The following is a 14,906-nucleotide window of genomic DNA, read 5'->3' on the forward strand; positions in this document are numbered from 1 at the left end:
GTGTGTGTGTGTGTGTGTGTGAGCGTGCACATGGTTTCCGTGGGTGTATGTGGTGAGAGGTGAGAGACGGAGCAGTAGAGAGCGTTTTTACGCACGAGTGGAAACGATAGAGGGAGAGAGAGAGAGGGGAGCCAGAGAGTGTGTGTCTTTGTATGTGTGTGTTTGTGTGTGTAAGAGAGAGAGGATAGCGTGTGAGTGCATTAGACAGAGAGCGAGAACAGCGTGGTTTTCTGCTTGCACTGGTAGAAACAGAAGAATGGACAGTTGGACTTGTCTCCTTTCACTTCTTGAGCTCCGCGTAAGGCCATTAGGCTGCCCATAACTCATTTAATAATATGTGTGTATAAACTTGAGTGTGCTAAAAGCTGGACATCTTGGGTGAAATAAATTCCCTCAAGAAAGGATGAGGATGGCGCACAAATTTAGACCAATAATGACGAAACTAAAGCAGTTTAAAAGCGCAAACTTTACGTGGTGTTTATGTGTATCCGGTTATAGACGCACGTCAAAAAGTGTTGGATACATGCTCCATCAAATCGTTTTAAGTCAGTAGTGGTGAGCACCTTTGGGTGAAAGGGTACCGTTTTTGGGTCCACTGTATAATTTTCCCATTTGTTCAAGTCTTCCCAAACACAGACGCCGTTTGTGTGAGTGTTTTACAGCCCAGCAGGTGTTTTCTCTCCCTCCCTTCTCCGTTTTTCTGCCTCTTCTTCCTCCACTTCTTCTCTGTAAATGCGAACAGAGAAAGAGATATGTGTGTTTGAGCCACAGAGTGTGTGTTTGTAGTGTAATGAAATGTGTGAGAAGAGGGGAAAGGAAGAGGGGAGAGTGTGTGTGCGTGTGTGTGTTTGCGCGCACCTCCACACGAAGGGTGATGGGATGCGTGGGGTTTAATTACCTCGGCCGTTTAGCAACAAGGTGCGCATCAATCCTCAGAATCGTCAGGGAGAGGGGGCACCCATCGGAGGCTGATGCAGGTGCGTTGATTTATAGCGCGGAGCCGGTGTCGTATAGATCTGACCAGCAGGTAGATGGACTGGCAGCAGAACGACTCTGTCACACTGACCAGCAGCGGCCATCTATTACCGTGAGGGGAAGGGCTGTGGTTTACAACAGGGATGAGGCAGAAGGAGCAGGGAGAGGAGCAGCACAAAAACATAATACAACAGAGGGTCCCAAAGTTTTTCACTGCAAGACCCCAAAAAAAACTCAGTCTTGGGTCTCATTAGGGACCCATGATGAGCATGAATTGCTGTCATATCTATACTGTACCAACAAGGTGGAAATTAAAACCATAAAAACTGAGTGCTACTTTTGTGGCAGCTCATTAAAGTAAATTTTCCTTTGTATTTAATTTTTCTTAAGTGGTTTTCCACCATTTATTATTACACTATCCTTTGCATTTTATATGGTTTTCAGTGAAAATCAGGTGTTTTCCTATATTTACTTCACTGATCATTCAGATGTTCGTTAAAGCTCAAGGTAAATTCCACAGTTAGATCAATGCAGAGAAAACTGAAAAAAAAGTGACCTTTTCAGCAAAGATATTAATAACTGAGCATAAAAATATTTGTCTCCATCCACTGTCATTTTTCAAACTCCATGGGTTTTACTGATGAATCAGTGTTGTAGAAGATGTCAGTGGTTTACAACAGGGATGAGGCAGAAGGAGCAGGGAGAGGAGCCGTACAAAAACATAATACAACAGAGGGTCCCAAAGTTTTTCACCGCAAGACCCAAAAAAACCTCAGTCTTGGGTCTCATTAGGGACCCATGATGAGCATGAATTGCTGTCATATCTATACTGTACCAACAAGGTGGACATTAAAGCCATAAAAACTGAGTGCTACTTTTGTGGCAGCTCCCAAAATTAATTTTCCTCTGAATTTACCTTTTCTTAAGTGGTTTTCCACCATTTTTTATTATATTATCCTTTGCATTTTATATGGTTTTGAGTGAAAATCAGGTGTTTTCCTGTATTTACTTCACTGATCATTCAGATATTCGTTAAAGCTCGAGGTAAATTCCAAAGTTAGATCAAAACAGAGAAAACTGAAAAAAAGTGACCTTTTCAGCAAAGATATTAATAACTGAACATAAAAACATTTGTCTTCATCCTCTGTCATTTGTCGAACTCCATGGGTTTTACTGGTGAATCAGTGTTGTAGAATATGTCAGTGGTTTACAACAGGGATGAGGCAGAAGGAGCAGGAAGAGGAGAAGCACAAAAACATAATACAACAGAGGGTCCCAAAGTTTTTCACCGCAAGACCTAAAAAAAACTCAGTCTTGGGTCTCATTAGGGACCCATGATGAGCATGAATTGCTGTCATATCTATACTGTACCAACAAGGTGGACATTAAAGCCATAAAAACTGAGTGCTACTTTTGTGGCAGCTCCCAAAAGAAAATTCCCTCTGTATTTAATTTTTCTTAAGTGGTTTAGCACCATTTATTATTACATTATCTTTTGCATTTTACATGGTTTTCAGTGAAAATCAGGTGTTTTCCTACGTTTAATTCACTGATCATCCAAATGTTCATTAAAGCTCAAAGTAAATTCCAAAGTTAAATCAAAACAGAGAAAATGAAAAAAAAAGACTTTTTCAGCAAAGATATTAATAACTGAACATAAAAACAAGCATCTCCATCCACTGCCGTTTGTCAAACTACATATGGGTTTTACTGGTGAATCAGTGTTGTAGAGGACGCCAGTGGTTTACAGCAGGGATGAGGCAGAAGGAGCAGGGAGAGGAGCAGCACAAAAACATAATACAATGGAGGGTTCCAAAGTTTTTCACCGCAAGACCCAAAAAAACCTCAGTCTTGGGTCTCATTAGGGACCCAGGATGAGCATGAATTGCTGTCATATCTATACTGTACCAACAAGGTGGACATTAAAGCCATAAAAACTGAGTGCTGCTTTTGTGGCAGCTCATTAAAGTAAATTTTCCTCTGTATTTAACTTTTCTTTAGTTAGCTCAAAACAGAGAAAAAAGGAAAAATAAAAGAAAAAGACTTTTTCAGAAAAGATATCACTAACTGAACATAAAAACAAGCATCTCCATCCACTTTCATTTGTCAAACTACATGGGTTTTACTGGTGAATCAGTGTTGTAGAAGATGTCACTGTTTCCACATTCACTGCGGAGCCTCTGAAAGTCCAAATGGGTCATAAGTGATGACTATGAAAAGATGAAAAACTGTATTTTACACCAATTGTTTACATGTGTTGTTAGGATTAGTGGTTCAACTGGCTTTAAACATTTTAAACCGGTTGATGCTTTTGGTTACCAGAGGCTGTTTGGGTCTTTGAAGGTTAATACTTTTTACTGGAATATTGAAACTTTGATAGCCAACTCTGATAAGTCATGTTAGCTATAGGCTGAAGTACCAACAACCAGACACATGAAACAAACAAATAAAATGGTAATACAAACAAACAAACTTACATCTGATCAAGTTTTTTGCTGAGAAACTGTGTCTGAATGTTTCTCTTCAGTTTTCATCTTATTCAGACATTTAGATCATTTTCATTTTGTTGTGTTTTATATTTTCATTACCTTGTACGTTGTGTGTCATTTTAGTCTCATTGTATCTTACAATATTTTGTAAGATTGTTTGCCTTGTAGCATCTTTTGTCACTTTGTCCTGTTGCATCACTTTTGCGTTGTATCTTTTACGTCAATTTTGTCTTGCATTTGCAAAGTTTTGTTATGTATCATGTCTTGTATGATGTTTTCATCTTGTATTGTTTATGAGATTTTAGTTTGGTTGTGTTCATCCTTTTGCTTATTTTGCATCATTTTATCTTTTACATGGCTTTTACATGGCTTTTGTCTCATGACTTTTGAGACATTTTCATCTTTTGGATTATTACCACCTTGTGTATTTTAGATTGTTTTCATTTTGTCTCTTTTGTGATATTTTCGTCTTGTTGAGTCATATCATTCTCTCTGGTTGCACTTTGGCTTCTTCTTTTTTGTTATCCACTTCCAGAGAACACTTATTCTAGTTTTAATTCAAAAAATGAATTCACATACCATATTAATGTCATGCCTGTAACCCAACTGGTGGTGACTGGTGACCCAATAAAAACAGCTCTGCGACCCATTTTAAGTCCAAACCATAAGTTTGCAGCAAAAGGAATAGAAGGGAAAAGAACAAGTGCAATGTTGTAGAAAGAATAGAGGGGTAAAATGAGGAAGAGGAGGGTTAAAAGCAAAAAGACGAGGAGCATAGTGCTTCTCTGCTGTTTGCTCCTTAATAATTGCTCCGTGGTCAAACTAATTCATTTTGTCACCTGGTGCTCCAGTGATATATTGAATCACTGCTTTCACAGCCACTGAAATGAACTGAACCACATTTCTAAAGTTAGAGTACTTTTTCAGGTGCTTTTAACTTCATTAATGCATATGTGAACATCTATGTATCAGCTCAGTTTCCACTTTGGATTTTTGAAATGTGTGTTAATTGAGGAACATTAGCAAAGCATCAAGGACTTTACACTTTATCTCTGCAGATTCCTGTGACATGCAGACCTGACTTTGTTTGACAGTGTTCCACATACAGTATATGAACATGGATCTGTCACATTCTTGTGCTAAATGAAGAACTGACACGAGTGAATTGATTTGACCAATTATTATTTTGTTGGCTTTGGAGCTTTTAACCCACTGCGGCAGCTGTTCATCTATCCACCATAATCTGTATCTTAAAATAAACTCAAGATCGCTTTACTTCATTACTTCACCCTGGTTTGAAGAAGAATTTGATCAGAATTGTTACTGCAGAGGCTTTAGTGCAAATATATGTACAAACCGGGGCATTTTCTGCATTAATGAAAACATGTCCTCTCAATTCAGCTGTTTGTTTTTTATCCAGTATTATCCTATATTTTATTCCTTCAGGTATCACACTTTTAAACTCTGACAGCAGCCATTTTAGTCGTTTTATATGAGATTTTTTTTTATGTTAGCAGAACCAATAGGGTCTTTTTGTCTGCATTGGTATTCTTTGATTATTTATTGTCGATTATTTAAATGCATTTATTCGTTGTTGCTTCCAATGATCTTGTATTTGTATACTGATTTATGTTTGTCACATTGGACTTCAGATGTGGGCTGATGTCTGTGGTAAGCTGCAATTGAATTTCCCGCATGGGATAAATAAAGTTGTCTGAGTCTGAATGTTATTAAGATGAATATTAATTCTGTCAAAGTGTTTGGGCTGTGATATTTGTATGTGTGTTATGTCTTACGAGAATGTCCTAGTGTGTTTTTGTGCAGTTGCACTCTGGTCACTGAGTGTGTTTTTATTGTGTGTTTGTGTCTCTGAGCTCTGACAGTAGAAAGACTTGGCCAATTTATTTTCACTGTTTAAAGCCAACTGGTTAATTTAATGGTTCAGTTTTACTCTGATCAGTAGTTGGATAGCAGTGCTGGTCTGAGGTTTAACAGCATTGGATGTTATATGATCAATAAGTCTCAGGACAATTAGAAGTAAAGTTTCTGGATTTGTTTTCCTGAAATTTCGCTGTGTCTTGTGAGTTCATTCTGAGTTTTAACTAACATTTAAAGATGTTCGATTTGTTAATGTTAATCAGTGTGTAAAAGCCAAATTCTGCACTGCATTCATTAGTTGTTCTTTTTCTGTTGGTTGCACTTTAATATAGATCTACAGAATTCTGCAAGCAGTATTTTAAACACATTAAGCCCTGGGCTCTAATCAGAATCACCTCAGTGTAACACAAAACAATGAAATAGATTATTCCAAAAATGTAATTTATGCAAAAAAAAAATATCATTGCTTCATAATGCGACCTTTATTTTTGTCCTTCTTCAGCTTGTTCAGTTATTTTATTAGTAGAGAAATACTTTTAGATTTCCATCGTGTTAGTTTCATGGTGCAAAGTTTGTCTCATTGGTTCATTTTATGAAATTATTCATGACGTACACTGGTCTCAGACTGTTAACTTGTTTTAGATGTTTGCCTATCGTGCTTGTGGTTTGGATTGGATTCTTTTATCCAACAATTGGTTTTATTGAGCTGTTAACTGACTTTCTTCTGGTTATGTGGATTTATAGAATGTGTACATTGCTACAAGCCTCATATTGCCTTACCATGGAAACACAGACAGAAATATGGCTGCAACCGAGGCTGTCTGAAGTTTGCTTGCATAAATGACATTTGGTGATCTAATACTTTGGGGGGAAATTAGATTGTGTTGAATTTTGTTTTTTGCAGAATTGCATGAAATCCTTTTTCCCGGTTTTGAGTTTCAGCACATTCACTACTTAGATGGATGTTTCCTAACTTGGACTGATAGTCAGTTGCCTTTTTGAAGATCACAATATTTGATTCATTAAGCCTGTGCCCAGCTCTGACAGTACTGCTTCAAGGTTCATGTGCTGCTGAAGGTAAAAATAACAGCAGGTCATCAGCATAGAGCAGGAATAGAAGTTCTGTCTTGCTAAGGGATATGGCAGCTCCAACAATATAACCTCTCTATTGAGCAAAGAGATCTGTAGTTTTGTTGGCAATTTTTACTCTACATCAGTGTTTTTCAACCTTGGGGTTGGGACCCTATGTGGGGTTGCCAGGAATTCAAATGGGGTTGCCTGAAAATTCTAGTAATTGATAAAAGCAAAATTACTAATGAAAAATATATGGGGAGTTGAAAGAGAATACAATATATAAAAGACATAAGAAACTCTGAAGCTGAAACTGAAGCACTGTGGTACTGTTTATCTTTCAAATGTTCATTGTGGTCAGTTTCAGATGCTGCAGCTCTTTCATAATTCATAGTTTGAGTTATTGTTTGCTCAGTATTAAATTGCAGCCTCGTAAATACAAGCTGGACTGACCAAGGAAAATAAAATTCTCCCTTTGTGCAGTAACCTCAACCTGGCATCTCTGCCTCTGTCCACAATAATACACATTAATAGCTTAAATGTCATTTCAAATTAACATTTATTTGCAACATAGTATAGCAAATTATTACATGATCAAAAACAAATTAATTTTAGCAAAAAAATTATCCATTTTGAATGTCTGGGGTCTCCAGAAATGTGTGATGTTAAAATGCTGTCACAAGCTAAAAAAGGTTGGGAACCACTGGTCTACATACATTGACTTAATGATGTCATAAATTTTACCCTCCACACCAATTTAGAGATTTTATAATATGAACCTTCTAGCCTAACACAATCAAAGTCTATACTATCTGAGAAATGGAGGAAAGTTCCAATGAATTGCATTACATCGGAAAACAAAGTGAATGTGGGAAGCAGAGGCTGGAAGAATGTTAGGGTTGAAATAAAAATGAATGTGAGTGTGAGGTTGAATGAAAAGGGCCGAGAGCAGAGTGGTAGACAGAGGAAATACAGTGAAATGACGGAGCCCAGAGATTTAGAGACGTAAGGATAGGGGGAGAGGAGAGTAAGGAGAGCAGGAGATCCATAAATTGTGAAGGGGATGACGATGCGCAAAGAGGCGGCTTTAATATACGAGAGGGGCAGACGGGCCGAGAGGACAGCAGGATGAACGAGACAGAGGGAATGCTGTTGAAGAGCTATAACATGGGCTATACTGTAGATTTGAAATAGGGCAAGTTCAGCCTGTTTACACCAGTTATTCTTATTTTGATCAAGTTTATGTGCCATATTTTTGGAGGATGTGATGGGAAAACAGATGGTGGATGTTTCAGAGTCAAATACAAAGTCAAGGCAAGAAAGAAGCATTTTCTTCAAGAAGAACATGTACTCAGCGCTGTATCTAGTATATTTCTTTTATTTCGCTTTATGTGCACCATCCTGACAGTTTCAGTTTTATGAAATGAAATGAAATACTTTATTCTGACTGATTTAATTATTCTATGTGAAGCTGAATTAAAAAGTAATCCAATCCCATAGGTTGTATATAATTAGTTGGTGGAGCAATTATGTCATCCATTGCCATTTTGAAGCTAGTACTTTTTTTTATTTTGGAGTTGATGTCTATGGTGAATTTGACTCTTTACAGAAGAAATAAACATGTTAACAGCCCAGTAAAGACAAAAAAAAAAAAAGGATTTTGTAGCTAATTTCACTGCAACAACTGTACAGAAGAGAGTGATTTTTAAAATATTCTACAGTTATTTTAATTTTATTGAGTTCAAAATGTAAGATTCATGTTTGATGTGAAATCTGTGATGGAGTGTGTCATGTGTTGAGAGCCAGTTGTAATTTATTTTCGGGCTAATGGTAGCTAGGGTTACAATGCTGCTGCCGTAGAGGAGAAGTAAAAGTACAGAGGCAACGTCACACTTTCAGAGCTTCTGCTTTTTTCCTTCAGAGGATGCTAAAATAGTTAGACGGAAAATGTATTATGTCATGTTTGATGAAGTGTGTTACAATAATACCATCTATCTATCTATCTATCTATCTATCTATCTATCTATCTATCTATCTATCTATCTATCTATCTATCTATCTATCTATCTATCTATCTATCTATCTATCTATCTATCTATCTATCTATCTATCTATCTATCTATCTATCTGTTAGGGATGTAACGATATTAAAATTTCATATCACAGTTATTGTGACCAAAATTATCACGGTTATCATTATTATCGCGGTATTGTTGAAACTGTGCTCAAAATGTTCAAAAAGTACTTATACACATACTGAAATAATTTAACCAAGTTGTATTTAAAAAAAAAAAAAAAAAAACAACAGCGAAAAATCTAATAAAATAATTGGCACAATGCACTTTCTGCTACCAGAAACATTCAAGTATTAACCCTTAGTAGTCTGAGCCTATTTTGTCTGTTTTTTCAGTACTTTTGATTTTGCCTTTATATACTATATAAACAAATGTTTACTATACCCATGTTTGGTATCTTTTTTTCAGTACAACTTCATCTCTATCATCTGTCTATTATTTTTTTTTTTCACTTTAACCTACTATAAAAACACAAAAGGCCAGAAAACACAAAAAAATAAAATCAAATTAGACAAATGTATATAATTTATTGCATAAATAACACAAAGATGCTTAACAAACCTTTTCAAAGACTTTAAAAGGGAATATTGGTTCCAAATATTAGGTATATAAAATTAAAATTGTAGTAGATTAAAACTATACTCAAATATTTGACATAAAATCATATCTTTACATAGGCGTTTTCTCTGGAGAAGTACGGTAATCAAACACGGTTATCATGATAATTAGAATTTAATCGATAATACTAACCGTTTGCGATTTTACCGCAGTTTATCATCATACTGGTAATCGTTACATCCCTACTGTCTATCTATCTATCTATCTATCTATCTATCTATCTATCTATCTATCTATCTATCTATCTATCTATCTATCTATCTATCTGTTAGGGATGTAACGATATGAAAATGTCATATCACAGTTATTGTGACCAAAATTATCACGGTTATCATTATTATCGCGGTATTGTTGAAACTGTGCTCAAAATGTTCAAAAAGTACTTATACACATACTGAAATAATTTAACCAAGTTGTATTTAAAAAAAAACAAAAAAAAAAACAGCAAAAAATCTAATAAAATAATTGGCACAATGCACTTTCTGCTGCCAGAAACATTCAAGTATTAACCCTTAGTAGTCTGAGCCTATTTTGTCTGTTTTTTCAGTACTTTTGATTTTGCCTTTATATACTATATAAACAAATGTTTACTATACCCATGTTTGGTATCTTTTTTTCAGTACAACTTCATCTCTATCATCTGTCTATTATTTTTTTCCCTTTAACCTACTACAAAAACACAAAAGGCCAGAAAACACAAAAAAATAAAATCAAATTAGACAAATGTATATAATTTATTGCATAAATAACACAAAGATGCTTAACAAACCTTTTCAAAGACTTTAAAAGTGAATATTGGTTCCAAATATTAGGTATATAAAATTAAAATTGTAGTAGAATAAAACTATACTCAAATATTTGACATAAAATCATATCTTTACATAGGCGTTTTCTCTGGAGAAGTACGGTAATCAAACACGGTTATCATGATAATTAGAATTTAATCTATAATACTAACCGTTTGCGCTTTTACCGCAGTTTATCATTATACTGGTAATCGTTACATCTATCTATCTATCTATCTATCTATCTATCTATCTATCTATCTATCTATCTATCTATCTATCTATCTATCTATCTATCTATCTATCTATCTATCTATCCATCCATCCATCCATCCATCCATCCATCCATCCATCCATCCATCCATCCATCCATCCATCCATCCATCCATCCATCCATCCATCCATATTCCTAGCCCCTACCACAATTATCAAAATCTTAGTATTTATTCAGTTTTGTATTATGTTGTCTGTTAGCATTTGTGCAAATTAGGTCAACAAGCACCAGTTTGTGCCTAATACAGTCAGCATTACTGTTATTAAACACAACATACATTAATTATAAAGTTGATGAAATTATGGAGTGACAGTTAATATCAGTATGTGCAGTGTGGTCAGTATTTTTGGAGCTTAGTTTTAGCTTTGTGAGTTTCACCTTTTGCTTTTTCTGAAGTCCACCCTCTAATCCAAATATGGTTCCTTGGCTCCAAAATACCAACCTGAAGGCTTTTAAATGGTAGCTCACAAACAAAAGGGTGTCCACTTCTTTTATGCTCAGAGAGCTGTGCATTATGGCAAAATACATTAGTGCCCAGCCAAAAAAAACAAAACAAAAACAAAAAACGTCACACATGCAGTATTTCACAGCACCACCTTGGGTTTTGATTACAGGAGACATTCACTGGATTAAATAAGCAAATAGTTCAGATCCTTCCATTGGTAAGTACTGCAGTGGTTAATAATGTTTCAGCTGGAACAGGTTATTTAACTCTAACTGATGCAGTAAGTGTCCTCTCATATCTCTAATGTCAAAAAGATTGGACAATGCCAGGATTGATCAGGATCATCAAGTTTATGACAGAGTGTTTCAGGGAGAATGAGACATCATTTTCACACATGGATTTGCCTCCATGAAGTCCAGACTCTAATTTGAGATGTGATGAAGACTTGATGTAGTGGTCCAATTCTCCATCAATCAAAAATTAATGCAGCTACGGACAGAAAAAATATTATGAACCTTATTGTGACTGTACATAAGCATTATGTGGCAAAAAAGATTTCACAGTGGATATTTCCTGTAATCAAAACCATTGTCCCACCTCCAACTGGTCCAGAACGCAGCAGCTAGGCTTCTCACTGGTTTTAACAGACAACATCACATCACCCCAGTCCTAGCTTCACTTCACTGGCTTCCTGTGCATTTTAGAATTGATTTTAAGATTTTATTGATCACTTTTAAAGCCTGAATGGGCCTGGCCCCTAGCTACATAATGGACATGCTAGTCAATTATGAGCCAGTACTCAGCCTTAGATCCATGGGGGGGCAGAAGGCTCCTGGCTGTTCCAAAGTCGAGGTTTAAATCGAAAGGCGACCGAGCCTTTTCCATCTGGGCCCCTCGACTTTGAAACGGCCTGCCCGAGGAGATAAGGCTGAGGAATCAGTGACATCTTTTAAGTCACTTCTTAAAATGCATTTTTATAGACTTGCCTTCATGTGATGTTGTCTCTTTTTAATGTTTTTAATGTTGAATATTTAATTTTACCCTGTTTTGGTTATTTATTTACATTGACATACATGATGCTGTTTTATTCCACTCCTTCATTTCGCATTTGACAGCATCATGCTCTGTTTTTTCTGCCCTCTCCACTATGATACATTCAAAGTTAGTCATGTTTTCATGTTTGCTGTACTCATCTCTTTTATTGTGTTGTGTCGTTTGCTATGATTTTATTCTGATGTTATGCACTTTTACTTTGTCTGTTAAAGCACTTTGTAAACTCAGTTTTTAAAGGTGCTATGCAAATAAAGTTATTATTATTATTATTATTATTATTATTATTAAAGGTGGTGCAGTCAAATATTGCATGTGCGACTTTTTTTTTGGTGTGAATCCCATGATGATAGAAAACCCCTTTTTTTCAATTAGATGAGGCTTTAATTTCTTCCATGTGAAAGCAGGCAGGGAATTAGCATGAAGGCAAATCTAACAATCCTGAAGGAGAGCGACACTGGACAGGATGTGTTTGTATCGATGTTAAAAGTATAATGTTACAAAAAAATAATGAAGTGCAGTATGGATGGCACCTTTATGAAATTTTCAAAATAACTGAGCACTGTATCATAATATATTACAATACATCATGATCATATTAAATTATTGCTCTCCCTAGTTGTGATGGTTCTATCAGGGTGCGACTGTGAAAATGCACATTTTTCATTCTTCCCATATTTTCCTGGGAGCTCTGTGAAACTCTGAGGCTCTGATTATACTGTATATCTTCTGTTTTACATAGAAACCTCTGATCAGTCGTATCCTGTGTGGCATATGTGATGCTATTGTGACGTGTGTATTGCAAAAAATTTCAAAGAGCAATTTTGATCAAAGTGATGCCACACATTTTCTTTCTACAGTGTAGAATTTCTTACACTTCTGTGAAGCTCCAGGATAATTTAATATCATGCATGCTGAAATGATCAAAGAGTCTTTATTTTTGTGTCATATGAAAGAATTTGGCTCAGGAGCATTTTGGCAGAGACAGAGGTGTATTCAAATGGCTGGTTAATTGTGTACTGAATATGTGAATAAATAGAAGACACACTCTGAAAACACAATGTGGGACCAGGTATAAAGCTGTGCAGGTCAATTAGGTGTTTCCCAGAAGAACATATTAATCTTATTATATTGGATATTTCTGGTTTTATTGTCAGAAGCTGGTCTGGTCATTTTTTGTAGCAAAGCAGAAACTAAACAGCTAAAATGTGACTGCAGTCCTCATTGTATTGCCTTGACTCCTTTTAGAATCAGACAGTTTTTTTTTTTTTTTTTACCTAAAACTGCCCATTACTTGATTTTTAGAGGGGAACAGTGGCTGGTTATCTGCCCAGATCAACAAATATGCCGCTGCACAAACCAAACTTTTGCTTGGTTCTTGCTGTGCAGGCTGAACAGTTCAGTGAAGTAATTTCACCATATCTGTTGTTGGGAAAAATTTGTTACGAACTGCAGTCAGCAGGGTTTAATATTATCTGAGCTCACTCAGACAGCACTGAGAAATAAAACGGAACTTTTCTGTAAAAACACAGCACATCGTCAGCATCTTCTCAACCATCTGCATCTTCATATTTCCTTATTTCTTCTCCCATTTTATTGAAAGAACAAATGCAATAACTGTGTCTTCTGTGTTGACAGTTTTTGGGTGTGACCGTGCTGTTTGAGGAATGATTTTGTTTAAACTGTTGATGCATACTTCAGCATCATCTTTCATTATTCTTCCATGTACCGTCTGAATTAATGTGGCATATTCATGCGTTACTGTTGCCTAAAGTAGATAAAAGTCTCCATGGATCTTAAAAAAACAAAACAAAACAAAACAAAAAAAAAAACACTTGCTGTGGAAATGAGAACTTTAAGTAAATGGAAACACAAAGCAGTGTGATGTTTTGTCCACTACATGATGAAGAATCAAATTGTCCTTGGTCTTTGATTTACAAAAGTATCAAGTTGGAGTGAAAACCAGTGAACACTGATGGAAATGAAACACTTCATTTTCACTTAGTTTCTGTGGTGCTGTTTGTTGCCACATAACTAACCTGCTTGAAAATTCCGTTTGTACCTTCTCTGTTTGTCTCACAGCATGAAATGTGTGAAAATAACAGATCATATATAACGAGAACGTACATTTACTCAGTCAACATTCAGCTTTACCCGCTGTAACTCATCTGTCTTGCAATGGGATGACTATGGTGCAGCTTCACTTTTTGTTTCAAATCAGGGGCTCATGGGAAATTAGTTAGACCATTTAAATTTTGGAGCAAATAAAAAATTCAAGTAAAAATAATAAAAAATAAAAATAAAAATTCTAATATAATTTCCGGGTCTCCTTGGAAACCAAAGAATTGGGGTAATATCTACATTCTACTGCCTATTATTATTTTTTACTCACTATTAAGATTATGTTGAATCATATATAATGAGAGAAGATAGTAAGTCAAGTGACGTCAGGTTACTTTATTTGTACCTGTAGATTTGTTTTACAGTAAGCTGATGACATCCACTGTAGCAGACAAAAATAACACAATGTAACATGCAAAGTCTTAGATTGTTTTGTATGATGACACAAACATTTCCAATTCTAGTACACATGAACACAGCTAACCTTTCCACTGTTCCTTTTATCATGCTGATTCAGGGTCCAGACCTATTTCATTTGGTCTGTTTAAAACGGACCAGAGTTTGTTTCCCCCGGAAAATCCAGACCTTTTTTTAGGTGTGAATACAAATGTGAACTCTGATTCAATCAAACACGCAGACTGAGCCAAACAGTTTCTGAGTCGGTTCACTTCTGGTGTGAACATAACCGGCCTTGAGCCCAAACACATCAAGGAATCATGTGCCTTTTGTGCTTGACGAGCCACTGTAGCCATTGGAAGTAACTGAGCCACACAGGTAGTCAGAGCTAATAGAAGCTTCCATGAGCCGTGGACAGATGTGGAGCAATGAGGAGATTGAATGTCTCATTGACATTTGGAAACGGTAACTGTATGTAGGACCTCCATGTTTGTTTCCATCAACACCAGCTGTCTTTGATTCACCCCGCCCCCGACTTTTCTGTCCAATGCCAGCGCAGTTCGTCACATGCTTCTGTTTACATATTTTGGTCCACTAGAATAAAGTGCAATGAGAATGCAATCCAACCCAAATGAAAAAAAATAAAGTCCACATTCGATCCAAATCAAATTAGTGGACCAAAGGACTGTCCACTAATTCTTGTTCTTGTTGCATTGTCACAGCCAGGCA

The 14,906-nt window shown here is 36.1% G+C and overlaps 1 protein-coding gene across 1 annotated transcript in view; it reads left to right on the forward strand.

Annotated features, from left to right (window-relative positions):
- il1rapl2 (interleukin 1 receptor accessory protein-like 2) overlaps nt 1-14,906 on the forward strand; it is a 724,024-nt gene that overhangs the window by 1,575 nt on the left and 707,543 nt on the right. The window lies entirely within an intron of this gene.

Source organism: Sphaeramia orbicularis, chromosome 10 (assembly GCF_902148855.1).
Source record: "Sphaeramia orbicularis chromosome 10, fSphaOr1.1, whole genome shotgun sequence".
NCBI classification, from domain to species: Eukaryota; Metazoa; Chordata; class Actinopteri; order Kurtiformes; family Apogonidae; genus Sphaeramia; species Sphaeramia orbicularis.